This window comes from Lipotes vexillifer, unplaced genomic scaffold, assembly GCF_000442215.2.
Source record: "Lipotes vexillifer unplaced genomic scaffold, Lipotes_vexillifer_v1.1 scaffold63, whole genome shotgun sequence".
In the NCBI taxonomy this organism is placed as follows: domain Eukaryota; kingdom Metazoa; phylum Chordata; class Mammalia; order Artiodactyla; family Lipotidae; genus Lipotes; species Lipotes vexillifer.
Genome location: NW_006784492.1, coordinates 1,185,459 through 1,200,708, shown reverse-complemented (window position 1 = coordinate 1,200,708; position 15,250 = coordinate 1,185,459).

The following is a 15,250-nucleotide window of genomic DNA, read 5'->3' as shown; positions in this document are numbered from 1 at the left end:
CCTCCGGCAGGCTTGCCCCTCGGGGAGGCAGCGGGAGTGGCAGGTCCCCTCACCAGGACTGGGACAGGCCCAGGGTCAGGGCCCCTTCTCCCCTCCACGCCGTGGGGCGGCCCCTGCCCGCATCGCGCATCCCGCCGTGAGCCGGCTGCTACCCAGGCGGCCGGGCAGCCTCCTTGAGGCCAGCAGGCAGGACCCCGCAGAGCGCGGTCACGGCTGCACACCGCAGGCTTCACTGTCCAGCACGGGCAGACACGCCTGTTCCCGACATGGCCTGGATCGGGGAGCCGAGTGGGGGGATGGGCGGGCCTGGACGTCTGCTTTCCTGGACACGGCCAGAGGGCCCCGCCCGGGACGGGGTGGCCGAGATGGAGAGGCCCCTGGGGACAGCCCTCTGTGTGCGGATGGGTCCTGGCTGGAAGGAGGCCAGGGCCTCCGTGAGCTCAGCTGCTCACCTCGTGGCCTTTCACAGGCCTTGATGTCTCACCCCAGTTCCCAGCCGACAGAGTGAAGGAAGACCCCCAGAACCGCCGCAGCGGGTGCAGGAAACGCATTGCGTGTTCTTTCACCCGACCCGCGATAAATCCTCTCAGCAAATAAGAAGCAGACCCCCTCGACCTGAGAACGGTTTTCTACCATATTTAGGGGAGCCTAAGACGTGTTCCCCGTAAGTTCAAGGATGAGGCCAGGTGGCCTCCGCCACCACTTCTAGTCAATATCGCTTTGAAGGTCCCAGAAAACGCAGCAAACCAAGGAAAAAGAAATAGGCTCAAAGGTTGTTAAAGAGGAAACAAATGGCCATTATTCACCAATGAAAATTGTTTACACAGAAAACCCCAGGCGAGTCTCAGACAGCTTTTAGGATTATTACGAAGCCAAGTTTCCTGCGAAAAGAGTGAACAAAAGTCAATTTTGTTCTTACAGACCTGAGTTAGGAAATGACATTTGGAAAATCATACAGTTCAGAATCCTTGCCCTATAAGATCCAATGGTTTATTACAAAGTTACTTCATGGATACAGGGTAGTATTGGGACAGGGATAAAGAAATAACCATGGAAAAAATCAAAAGCCTAGAACTGAACTACCCAGCATGTGGACACGGTATAAAGTGTGCAGATTTTCAGAGAGAAGTTAGATATTTGAGCTACCACCTAAGGACACTGAGTTGCCCACCTATGAAATGCTATCCCTACCTCACAGCCTCCTCAAATACCCATTCCTGTCAGATTAAAAACCAAAATATGGAAAGAAGAAATGATGTGAACTTCTTACAAAAAAAAAAAAAGAATATTTTCATGAGCCAGGCTAAGAAAGAATGTCTCCAGCAAGACAGAAATAGCACAAGAGGAAAAGATTGATGTTTGTTTACCATTAAAGTTGTAAGCCACTGTGCATGAAAAGACATCTCAGAAAAAAAAAAAAAAAAAAGCCACAAGCTTGGAGAAGATGTTTGCAATGCATGTATCCAGAGCAGTGATAACAATCTGTGTGTGTGTGTGTGTGTGTGCGCACGCGCTATGTGTAATGCACATATATGTATATGCACGTGTATATAATACATAACAATATGTAACTATATACACATGTAACTGTATATAAAGATAGATAATCTCAAAACATCACATATAACCAAACACACACACACCACACACACACACACGCACACACACACACACACGGAGTCATTTTACATAAAGGGACAAAGTTAGAAGCAGACAGACTATGGAAGCAGAAAGCAAATTGGCCAACAGAATCTGCAAAGCCTCAACCAGCAGGTCCAGTCGATGAGCTCCAGCCAGTGAGATGCCCGCTCATCCCAGAGCACCGGAAGCACTGGTGAGCTCACGGGCAGGGTAGTGTCTGTACGCTGCTGCTGAGATTAGGACAGGCACAGCCATTTCCAAGAGGAATATGGCACCTTCGTATACAGCAAACCTCACACAGGCCCCAGGGGCGCGTAGGATTGCACAGAAGCGCCTTCATGATGGTAAACGTGGCAGAAGGTAACGGACACAGTTCTTCCCTCCCCTCAAGAGATGGAGTCTCCTTCCCGCACAATGAATCCTGATTGGTCAGGGGAGTGGCTTTGGCCAGTGGGCATTAGCACGTGGGATGCAGGCAGAGACTCGAAAAGTGCTGTGCACGGGGGCTTGGCTGCAATGACTCTTTCACGCGAGAAAGCTGAGCCTCCTGCAGAGCAAAAGGCCACAAGGAGGAGGACCCAGGTACCCTCATCGATCGCTATCCCCGTGAGCAGGGCCATCCCAGATCATGCGATCACGCAGCCGCCAGCTGGCCACCGGGGTATGAGAGAGCTCAGCGGCCATCAGCCAGGCTGGCCCAGTCAGAGCTGCTCAGTGGCTCAGGGACGCCTGAGCTACATAAAAGGATCATTGTATAGACCCACTAAGTGTTGAGATGGCTTGTTGCATTGCATCTGTCAGCAAAAGTTGACAGATTACTTCATCAACAACCAATGGGAGAATTAAGTGCATCCGGATCTGTGCAGTGAGATGCCATCCAGCAGTGAAAGTGAAGGAATTAGGGCCATTATTAGATGAATCTCATAAATACTGATTAAACGAGATGAACAAATTACACACGCTGTACACAGTCTGACACCACTGATATGATGTCTGTTGTCTTGAAACACTGGTTCAGGTGGTGCAAATCCTCCCGTCCCGGTCAGTCTCCGGGGTTATGTCCTGTAGTCCAGAGCCTGTCCCTGCCCCGACGGCACCCCTCTCGCCCCCTCTCTCTGCCCCATCTTGACTCGGCAGCACTTGACATGGAACGGGCTTTGCTTTTAATCCCAGAAGGGCTTGGCTTGGACGGTTCAGAGCAAAGGCTAAAGGGATGAAAACAGTTTTACGATTATGAGCCTAGATTAACAGATGGGAAAAGGTGCCACAAAAAGCAGTTTCCTACTAAATTTGGATTAGGGCACCACAGACCTATCAGAAGGACCAAAATCCAGAGCACTGACAACAGCAAATGCTGGCGAGAACGTGGAGCAACAGGAACTCTCGCTCACCGCTGGTGGGAACACAAAATGGCGCAGCCACATCGGAAGGCAGTGTGGCAGTTTCTTACAAAACTAAACATACTCTTAAAAACAGGCATAATCAATTCATAGCGATTATCCTTAGGGGGTGGGGGACAGTTAGTGACTGAAAGGGGCTCAAGGAAACTGCTGGGATGCTGGTACTGTTAGGGGTTTTGATCAGGTTGCTGACTATACGAATGTGTTTGTGAAAATTCATCAAACTGCCTTGCTTACAATGTGTACACTTTTATGTATGAATGTTACAATTCATAATAACTAAAATGTAAAAAAAAACAGTAAATGTTAGACTTGATTGGACTATTCACAAGCCCAGTTTTTAAAAATAAAACAAGACAGGGCTTCCCTGGTGGCACAGTGGTTGGGAGTCCGCCTGCCGATGCAGGGGACGCGGGTTCGTGCCCCGGTCCGGGAAGATCCCACATGCCGCGGAGCGGCTGGGCCCGTGAGCCATGGCCGCTGAGCCTGCGCGTCCGGAGCCTGTGCTCCGCAACGGGAGAGGCCACAACAGTGAGAGGCCCGCGTACAGCGAAAAAAAAAAAAAAAAAAAACGAAACATACTCTTACTATTTGCTCCAGCAATCAAATGGTATTTACTCAAAGGAGCTGAAATCTTATATCCCCACAAAAACCCGCAGACACATGTTTATAGTAGCTTTATTCATAATTGGCAACACTTGGAAGCCACCAAGATGTCCTTCAGTAGGTGATGGATAGATAAATAGCTACCATCCAGGGCTAAAAAAGGATGAGCTATCAAGCCACTAAAAAACATGATGGTGGCGGGGGGGACCTTAAATGCATACGACTAAGTGACAGAAGCCAATCTGAAAAGGCTACGGACTGTATGATTCCAACTATAGGACATCTGGAAAAGGCAAAAACTGTAGAAACAGTGAAAAGTCCAGTGGTTGCCCAGGGTGGTGGGTGGAGGGATGAAGGGGTGGCGCATAGGAAGCTTTTAGGGCGGTAAAACTACTCTGTGTGATTCTGTAAGGATGGACACATGTCATTATACACTTGTCCAAACCTATAGAGAGCACAACACCAAGAGTGAACTCCGACGTAAACTGTGGCCTTTGGACACTGACGATGTATCAGTGTAGCTCAGTGACTGTGACAAAGGAACCACCCTGGCGGGGATGCTGACGGTGGAGAGGCTGAGCATTCTGCGGGGAGGAGGTATATGGGAACTCTGTGCCTTCCCCTCAATTTTTCCGTGAACCTAAAACTGCCCTTAAAAATAAAGTCTTTTTAAAAAAAATTGGTAAAGGGCCCACTGAAGACAGACGGTGCGGTTGAGGTGCTGTGAATCAGAAGAGGGTGACAGTTCCGAGGAACGCCCCACGCCCTGCCCTCTGGAAACTGAAACCCATCAAACTCTCTTAGGGGAACTGGAGCAGGGGGGAGAGAGGAAGGTGGTCCAACGTGGCTCCCCGCAGTGCAGCGGCCGTGGCTGGGGTGGTAGCCAGTCATATGGCCCCGGACCCCAGTTCGGGGGCCAGGAAGTGCTAAGAGGCCCCCTGAGGGTTGTGAATGGAGTGGGGGGCTCATGTCGGGTGATCTGGGCAGGGCCGTGGCCGCCACCAGTGTGACATCCAGGACTGGGGTGTGGGTGTCCTCGGCAGCTGAGGTCCTCCCTGACGGCAGAGTCGTCTAATAGCCACCGAGAACTGAGGGGAAGGGGGAGATGCCTCTCCAGGTGGCCAAGTTCAGATCCTAAGGCTGCCACATTTAAAGCCGAGAGTAACACGGTCACGGGAATGGAGCGAGCATGGTCACTGCCCTGAGTTTTTCGTTCATTGGTTCAAGGTGGGGACCTGGCAACAGAATTGGTTAAAGCTGGGACTTCCCTGGCAATCTTGGTTCAGACTCTGCGCTTCCAGTGCAGGGGGCCCAGGTTCGATCCCTGGTTGGGGATCTAAGATTCCGTATGTCACGCGCTGTGCAGCCAAAAAAAAAAAAAAATTGGTTAAAGCTCCCTGATGACTCTGAGAGCAGCCTGAGTGAGAACCTTGATCTTTTCAGCGCTCAGGGCCGTGACTCCCACGTGGTGGGGTTTGCCCTCCCCGTACCCATACCTGCCAGCTTTGCCAGGGCCGATAGGTGACTTGGGAGTGCTCCAAGCGTTGGTTCAAAGCAAGCCCTTCTCCTCTGCAGGCTTCCAGTGCAGGGTGGGCCCTTCTGGAAAAATGCAGGGGACGGGGCAGGGGCGCAAGGGAAACACACCAGGTGCACACGGGGATCTGGGCTGGTAGCCAGTCCTTCCCTTTAACTTTTCACTTGTTTATTCAGGTATAAGAACCTATTAGTCTCCTGTGGCAGCTGTAACAAATGCCCACAAACTGGGTGGGTTAGAACAACAGAATTGTATGCTCTCATTTCTGGAGGCCAGAAGTTTGAAATCCAGGGTCAGCAGGGCCCCCCTCCAAAGGCTCCAGGGCAGAATGGCTCCTTGCCTGTTCCAGCACCGCTGGTTGCTGGCCTTCCTTGGCTGTGGCCACGTCACGCCAGCCTCTTCAAGGGCAGCATCTTCAAGTGACCCTGCTCCATCTTCACATTTTACACATTGGTCCACCTCCCTCCCATAAGGACACTTGTGAGTGCAAGTAGGGTCACCCAGATAAGCCAAGAGAATCCCCCATCTCAGGGTCCTCAATGTAACCACATTTGCCATATAAGGTCACAGAGTCCAAGGTTAGGGAGTGAGCATTTTAGAGGGCACCATCCTGCTGCCCACAGCCATCTAAGGCAACTCAAACCCTGTAGGTGGACTTACAGAGCCAGGTGAAGCAGATGGGGATGCGGGTGCAGTTTTCAGCAGACCCTTGTCTGTGTGCACCCCCCCTGCCAAGCGCCAGAGAGAAGTGGGCAGGGGCGGTGGTCCCCTCCACACCAGCAGCCTGGGACAGGCAGTCTGAGTGCCCCAGAGGGAGGGAAAGGGGGTGGCCTGGAGCCTGGGAACGCAGATCTGTGTGGGCACCACTGGCTCTGCAGGAACACAGGCGGGGGCTGGCAGTTTCCTCCGGGAAAGTGCAAGCCCTCCGGCTGCTGTGTGTGAGTCCCTTCTGCCCTTGAGGGCTGCTTTGTGCTGGGTCTGGGGTATGGATTCTGAGATCTGGGTTTCTTTTCCTTTGAGAGATGTGTGTGTGTGTGTGTGTGTGTGTGTGTGTGTGTGTGAGAGAGAGAGAGAGAGAGAGAGAGAGAGAGAGAGAGAGAGAGAGGGAGAGAGAGTGGTGGGGGGAAGGAGGAATGAGAGGAATTAGGGGAAGGGAGAGAATGCAGCCAAACGATGTTCCCACCCAGGTCTGCCCGGCTCCATTGCCTTCCTTGAGGGCACTGACCTTGTCTCTAATTCAGGAAGCAGCAACCCCCAGAAATGCCTGCCCACGTGGACAGACAGACCTCAGAAGGGAGCTGTCAGGGGCGTCTGGCACTTTTGACAATCGCACCGGGCATATGAGGGACCATGTGGGACCTGTCCAAGGCATAGCCCAGAGCTCAGAGCTACCTACACCTGTGATCAACTTAACCCCCTTGGAGTCTTGGTTTCCTCATCTGTAAAATGGGGTAATGATGTTGATTTCAGGGGTTACTGCAAGGATCATGTGAGGGTGTGTTTGTAAAGTACAAACCCTCAATAAATGGCACTGTTCTTATCTTTTTCTGGGAGAAGCATGTCAGGGATGACCCACGTGCACTGGGCCATAATCCACCCATCACACCTCCTTTGCACATGAGTGCTCCCTCCTCCACCCAGTGGGCTCCTACTCACCCTTCAGGACCCACTATGAATGGCCCCTTCCGTAAAGCCTTTCCCGGCTGCAGGGCTTCCTCGCCAGGACACCACTTTGCTCTCTACACCTCACTATGCAGCAGTCTTCACACTAGACTGTCACCGCCTGCTTGCCGGCCGGGGTCCTGCTCACCATGGGGCCTGGGGTGGGTCCATCCACCGTCTGTGCCACGCCCAGCACTGGGCTGGTTCCCAGGAGGCTTAGCACAGGAAGGCACGGGGGCGTGAGACCTCCTGACTGAAGGCGGGTCCGGGAGGAGTAAGCCTCCCATGAAGATGGTCAGGAAGCGGACAGAAGTGTCCCCAGGGCTTGGGGTTTGAGGGAGCCTCTCAGCCTCCCTGGGACACGGCAGCAGGTTTGCCTTGCGTGGCTGAGAAAGGGCTTTGAACCCACATGGAGGGAGGCTCGGAGAATTTCTGCACAGAACAGAATGTTCTTTTCTCTTCTCAGAAATCCCTTAAGCGCCTCTTTCCCAGGCCATATTTTTCACCATGAGTTATTGTCATATATACTTTCCCACCGAAGGACGGGCCAGGCAGATCGTTGGATTTCCTGCTGCAGACGTTTTGCCAGGCTACTCCTGTGAATTGCGTGTTTGACAAATGCACGTGCGGGAGTTTCTGTTCTGAACTACACGTGTCCTGTGTCCTGCACGACGGATGCACGTGTCCTGGCTGGATGGGTGGAGCCGTGGCTTTTTCAGGATGAAGCATCCGCAGGGACCGTATGACCCCAGCCCCTTCTGGAAGCTGAGGCCCAAGGAGGCGACGTGGGCTAGGAAGGACAGAACCCAGACCCAGCCTGTGGTTCCCAGCTCCCCCCCACCTGCACCCTGGGTGGCATGTCCTGGTAACCCTAAGGTGGTCAGCACATGGGGGTGGGCTTACCCTTATGGGAAGTGGGCTGGAGCTGGAGCCTGGATGGTGTCCAGTAGGGGCTGTGAATGTCACAGATCTCCCCTCATCACCTGTGTCAGTTTCAACGCTTTGCTTGTCCCCTTAATGGTTTATTTATTTAACTGTTGCATGAGGGCCCTTGGCCTACAGCTGGGGGAGTAAAATGGCACTGCGAGTCAGGATAAAAAAATCATGGCAAGTATTATTTGCCTATTGGTCAGGCTTAAAATGTAGCTATAATCTCAAGGAGGCTGGGAAGGCCCTGAGGACAGGTAATGGGTTGAATAGCATCCCCCAAACTCAGGTCCACACGGAACCTCAGAATGTGACCTTGTTTGGAGCTCGGGGTTTTGCAGGTGTAATTAGTTAAGGACCTGGAGATGAGATCATCCTGCATGATGCAGATGGGCCCCACATCCAAAGACCAGTCCTTATAAGAGATAGAAGAGGTGGTGACAGATGTGGAGGCTGGGGTGATGTGGCAACAGCCCAGGAACTTGTGGAGCCTCCAGGAGCTGGAAGAGGCAGAAAGGATCCTCCCCTGGAGGCTTAGGAGGGAGCGGCCCTGCCAGGACCTTGATTCAGACTCCTGGCCTCCAGAACCGTGAAAGCAAACAAGCTCTAAGCCCCCAGTTCGTGATAGTTTGTCTTGGCAAACAGTGAGGGCGATAGCTGTGTCCAGTCTACCTGGACGCTCGGGGCCGGTAAGCCCCACCCTGGCTTCAGTAGCGGACAACTAGGGCTGGTCGCCACCTGCTTCTTGACCTGGTGGGGTGATACGGGAGTGTCGTCTGTGAAAATCCATCCAGCTGTCCACCTAGGCCCTGTGCCCTTGGCCGCAGCGCGATGCTGCACTTCAGTTCCTCCTTGTCAAACACGGGCCCTTCTCTCTTCTGAGCCTCGGTTTAAACACCAGCCACACGGGAAGAGAAACAATGGCCCCCCGCCCCAGGGTGTGGGAGACCAGAAGTCTGAACTCCAAGTTCAGAGAGTGGTGATTGGAACTTGGGGGGGGGGTGTTTGTCGACTGCCTCTCGTGGGCGCCCCCAAGCTCCGACAGCCTCTGACTCAAAGCCCAGCCTCCCCTACTCCCATGGGGGCTCTTTCAGTCCAGGGACATCCAGCCCGGTGTCCCCTGCACAGAATCACAACCTCCTGCAGCTGGCGGGACCTGGGGAGGGCACTCTGGCCTAACCTCAGGTTGGAGAGACACCTGCCAGCTGTGGGCCGGGGGACCAGCCACTCCCCTCTTGGACCCCGGGTTCTCATCTATAAAGGTGATGGGAGAAGGGGTGAACACGTTTCAGAGTGACAGGAAGTGGGTGGGCTCCAAACAGTGTACCTGAGAGACCTGGGTCCCATCAGTGAGGTGAGGGGTTCACGGAGCCCCTGCCTGGTGGGTGCTGGGTCTGGGGTCCCCTTGGGGCCTCTGGGAGGAACGATGCAGCACACACTGGGGGTAGAGGCAGATGCTCCTTCCTCTTGCCATCAGATGAGGCAGACAGAAAGCAGGAAGTGGGTGCAGAGAAGGGGCTGGACACCCCGCCTGGAGACTGGGGAGGGTTCCACAAAGGGGAAGCATTCAGGGGCCTGACTCTGTGTGACAGCCAATGTCTCCAGCTCTCAGTGTTGTCTGTGCGTCCCCAGGATGCCATGTGTGGATGGGTGAGTGCGCGTGAGGCAGCAGCAGGTAGAGGGGCATCCAGGGCAATTCCAGGAAGAGCCATGCCAGGGTCAGGGCCGGGCCCTGGGACCAGCAGCTGCAGGGTGTGGCCGAGGGCAGGGCTGCAGGGAGGGCCCAGCAAGCAGCCGCCAGGTGGGAGGGTTTTGAGGTGAGCAGCTGACGGCCAGACCCCAGGCGTCATCCCCGAGCACAGGCGGCTCTCCGGCCTTCCGTGCTGGACACCCTCCCCGTCACCTTCTGAGGACACTCCTCAGGCAGCAGGAGCTGGGCTTCAGGGGTACCGCACGCAGCAAATACTCTTTCAGAGATGAGACTCCAGGATGGCAAAGGTGCACCAAGACGGGCCCTCCCGCTGAAGGAGGGATGATAGAACCTCTCTAGAAAGCAAGTTGGCTCTCAGTACCAAGTCTTAAAGGAGTTTATATCCGTGACCCCGTGACTACTCCTACAGGACTTCCCCCCAAAGACACCATCACGATGCCCGCAAACATTCACGCCCGGGACATTCACCCCGGCGTCATCAGTGGCAGCGCACGGTGCGAGGAGGCGTGGTTGACGGAACAGATGACAGCACCCACCCGGCTAGGTGACACGTGGCCACCTGAAGCATGCTTTTGAGAAGGTTTAACGAAGGGGGAAGTGTTCGCTCTGTGACGTGAGTTGATAAACGTGACGCACAGCCATGGTGGGAGCGTCCACTATGCACACCCTGCTCTTCGCTGACCCGGCTCCCCCAGCGCCCCTTCGTCTTCCCTATATCCACCCCACGTCTCGGGGAGAAGACCCCTTCAGGGCTGCCAGCTGGGCTCAGCTCCCGGGAGAGTCGGGGAGGGACAGGGATCCCCAGGTCTCCCCCAGCTCCGGCCAGGGGACCCCAGAGCTTGGGAACCCCCCTCCTTCCTCTGCCCCCAGGGGTGGAGGTGGCTTCGTGCACTGTTGCAGCTTTTCTGTGCCTCCATTGCTGTCCCGAGACCAGTGCCTGTTTTTTTTTTTTTTTCTGTGTGGCTCGCGGGCCTCTCACCGTTGCGGCCTCTCCCGTTGCGGAGCACAGGCTCCGGACGCGCAGGCTCAGCGGCCGTGGCTCACGGGCCCAGCCGCTCCGCGGCACGTGGGATCTTCCCGGACCGGGGCACGAACCCGTGCCCCCTGCATCGGCAGGCGGACTCTCAACCTCTGCGCCACCAGGGAAGCCCTCTTTTTTTTTTTTTGACTTATTTTTTGGTCGCATCAAATGGCATGCGGGATCTTAGTTCCCCGACCAGGGATCACACCCGCGCCCCCTGCATTGGAAGTGCAGAGTCTTAACCACTGGACCACCAGGGAAGTCCTGACCCTATCTCCAAATAAGGAAGTTCACAGTCACAGGGTCTGTTGTTTTTTTTCTTTTTAATTTTTATTTTATATTGGAGTAGAGTTGATTTACAATGTTGTGTTAGTTTCAGGTGTCCAGCACAGTGATTCAGTTATACATATACACGTATCTATTCTTTTCAAATTCTTTTCCCATTTAGGTTGTTACAGAATACTGAGCAGAGTTCCCTGTGCTATACAGTAGGTCCTCACTGGTTATCTACTTTATATTTAGTAGTGTGTGCATGTCAATCCCAAACTCAATTTTTTCCTACCGGTCTGGGGGTTAAGACTTGGCTATACTTTTTCAGGGCCACCATCCAACCTACTATGATGGGGTAGCTTTAGAAACTGTCTGCCCTGGTGGCACAGTGGTTAAGAATCCGCCTGCCAATGCAGGGGACACGGGTTCTATCCCTGGTCCGGCGGGATCCCATGTGCCTTGGAGCAACTAAGCGCATGTGTCACAACTACTGAGCCCGTGTACCACAACTGCTGAGCCTGCACTCTAGAGCCCACAAGCCACAACTACTGAAGCCCTTGCACCTAGAGCCCCTGCTCGGCAACAAGAGAAACCACTGCAATGAGAAGCCCACGCACCGCAGCCAAGAGTAGCCCCCTCTCGCCGCAAGTAGAAAAAGCCCGCGCGCAGCAACGAAGACTCAACGCAGCCAAACATATATATGTACATATATCAATAAATAAATTTTAAAAAACACTTAAAGAAAACGGTCTGCCTATTCTTTCCTACTTTCTAAATGATCCACAATAATATTTTATTATTAGAAGCACCAGTCGGAATCACAATACTATAAGAAATGAGTTGCACAATAATAACAGTTACTTTTCCCAACTTGAGAGAGAGACAGAAACAGAGAGACAGTTGAGAAGGACGGATAACAGAGGGCCAGACCCTCCTGGGTGCGCAGACATGCCCGTCCCCCACTACCCCCGGACCTCCCCGCCCATGGCAGAGGGCTGGACACTGCCTGAGTGAGTGGCTGTGTCGGCGTGCCCAGGTGACATCATCACACAGGCATTTCCCCGGTGTGCAGGCACAGAGCGGGGGGCCCGTGGCCCGAGAGGATGGGGACATGGCGGGGGTGATGCAGGCTGTCGGGGAGCAGCAGGTGGAAGGCCGTGAGCGTGTTTACTGAGCGCTGTCCGGGCAGCACTTTGGGGAGGTCACCCTTGACCCCACTGGGGCAGGTCAGCATGGTCACCCCCGCTTTACAGGTGAGGACACAGCATCTCAGACAGTTGGATCGTTGCTCACAGCTGAGAGCTGGGGAGTGGCAGAGCTGTGTCTTGCACAGGGCACGTGGTCTCAAGGACAATTTCCAATGCAGACTCTGGCCAAATGCAGACTGGAAACTTGTCCCTTGGCCTGTCCCGGCGGTGTACGCAGCGGTGCTCAATAAATGTTCCTGGGCCTACCTCCTCGAGGGCAGGGCTCATGTCTATTTTGTTCCTGCGCAGCCAGCGGCCGGCCTGAGGGGGAGGGACCCCTTGGGGGGGGGGGGTGGCTGAAGGGGCAGGAGCTGCAGGGCTCTGAGCCGCAAGTCCACGTCCCCACTGTGCCGCTCACACACGCTCTGATTTGGGTGCAGTTCATGCCCTCCCTGGGCCTCGGTTTCCCCGCTTGTACACTCTGGGTGGGTGCTTTCTGAGACGCTGCCAAGCTCTGCTCTTCTGGTCTGTGGTAGCAAAGGGAAAAGCAAGTTTCTGTCCCCGGGAAACTGACCAGCGCTGCGCTCTCAGCATCTTGGCCCCTGCCCAGACCCCGCTGGAGGCCATGGGCCTCCCCGCTCCGGAATGAGTCCCAGGACAGGAAGTCTGGGAAGAACTCTCTTCCTGGCCCTGGGAATGCACCTCGGGGACCAGGACTGTCTGCTGGGTGGGACAGTGGCTAGAGTGTAGACGCCGACACACACCCAGGCAGAGCATGCCCACATACACCGCACCCAGCACACACACCCTGCACATGCACACACATGCACACACATATGCACGCGTGAGCACACATAGGTGGGCACCTGCACACCCAAAGCAATACACACACCACATCAACACATACACACACGTGCACGCACACACATTGCACATACATATGCATGTGCACACGTGCGCGCACACACACATCTCTATGAAACAACTATTAAAAGTTATAACCTCCATACGCGTCAATGGAGAGAAAGGCAGTAAGTCAGAAAGAGAAAACTAAATATTGTATGTTCACGCATATATGCGGAATCTAGAAAAATGGTGCAGATGAACCGGTTTGCAGGGCAGAAATAGAGACACAGATGTAGAGAACAAACGTATGGACACCAAGGCGGGAAAGCGGGGGTGTGGGGTATCGGGGGGTGAATTGGGGGATTTGGATTGACATGGATACACTAACTAATATGTATCAAGTAGGTAACTAATGAGAACCCGCTGTATAGCACAGGGAACTCACTTCACTTCGCTGCACGTTAGAAGTTAACACAACTATACCCCAATTTAAAAAAACAAAAATCACCAGGGTCCCTCCACCATGGTGCACAAGTTAGAGAACTTCCTTCCAGATTTTGATAGAAAGATGTACAGGCATACATCCTGTCTAAGTTTTACCAAAATGGCATCATAGGGCTCCTCTGGGGTGTGACTTCTTTTGTCAGCCTAGGAGGTAAAGTGACACTTTGCACTTGCTCTGAGTGGAAGCCTGCATACCAGTGCCGTGCCCCATGGCACACCATCCCTCAGACCCCCTGCCACGTGGCATTAAGTCACACCTGGTTTTCAGTGTCATAAACAGCGCCATGGGACGTATCACAGCTCAGAATTTGTGCAAAGCCTTAACTGTTCATCTCCTCGGGATACATTTCTAGGAGCCTGGTGTGAGCAGCATTTCACCTGTACAAGAATCCGTCCCTGTCCATCCGTCTGTCCAGGTGTCCCCGTCCCCCAAAGGCACCCTGCACAGGTTCAGAACACAGAGGGCACTCCCAGATGAAGCGGGCGCCCCACTCGGAGGGAAAGCAGTGTGGGCAGCGGCCTGGGGGTGAGTATTGCCAGCCAAAATCTCCCCAGGTGGCGCAGAGGTGACAGACGTGGGATGGCGGGGGCTGACTCCGTCATAGCATGAGGCCCTTTATTGCCAGTAAACGAGGGTTGGGTCTTTTCAATTTTGGTAAAATAGATATAACATAAAACTCACCTTTTAGATCATTTTTAGGTGTACAGTTCAGTAGCATTAAGTAATGCATAATGTTGTGCAAACATCACCACCATCCATCTCCAGACAGATGTGTCACTGCAGGGAGCCTGGCCAAGCTGGGAGGCAGAGAATTGGGGGCTGCAGGGCCCCAGGAGATGGAGAGGAGGGGCCTGAGCTACACCCCGTGGAGGCCCTGGAGCCCAGTCCACGCACTGGAGCGCCAGGCCCGGAGCAGGGGAGGGGGAAGGGGTGCGGGCAGGGGGCATGCCTCGGAGGTGAGGTCACCCAGGACAGCTGGGCCAGAGTAGGAGCCCAAGTGCTGTGTCTGCACAAAGTCAGGGAGGGCTGGGGGGTGACCGGAGCTGGCCTAGCACTGGGGCCTAGCACTGGGGCCTCACAGGGGACAGGGAACCTCGGGCCCTGAGGCTGATGCTCCCGGCCCAGCCTTCAGGGAAATTATAGGGGCCCCCGGCCGCGCGCAGGATGGGAACAGCCTGGCAGGCTTTGCACGGACCGTATCCACACAGGGTGCTAAGGTTGGAGGGGCATCGTGTCTGCATCTCAAAGTGCCACAAAAGTGCCAAGCTCAGTGCTGGACACCACTGGGACGCAGCCTGGATGGGCACGATCCTCGCTCAACCCTGCCTCGCTCCTCCTGGCCACACAGCGGCCAGCGCCACCCTTCAAGGACACACCTCAGCTCACCCTCCAGCCCCTGCCCCTGAGGAGCCCGGATTGGAATCTTCGGCCAGAGCCCACCTCTCCATCCCTGCCCACACTCTGGCCACAGAGAGCCTCCTTCAGGCTCCTCCAGGGGGTGGGACATTCCGGCTATGCTGAGTGCTGCCCAGTGGGGACGTCCACGCCACCATCAGTGCCCTCTGGCTGGGCCTGGGAGGCAGAAGCTGCGTCCAGTCCCGGGCAGCACGGCCCTGGCCATGGGCACTCTGCCCAGAGTCTGGATCCTGGGAAGCAGCTGGCGCCCCCGTGCTATAAGTAGCACCTCTGTCTCTCTGCACCTCAACTCCCTCGCCGGACACACTTACAACTAACAACCACCTGGCGGCTCACAGGCAGAGCGTTGCCAGGTGGGAAGACAGGTGTGTACGGTGGGGCGGGGCGGTGTCCCTGCCTGTCTGCCCAGCTGGTGGGGAGACGCACTGCAGACAGTGACACGAGCCTGCCACGGGGAGGGTGAAGAGGCTGCCTGGGTCCCAGTGCCGGGGTCAGCACCTCTGTCCCACCCCCATAAGCTGCAA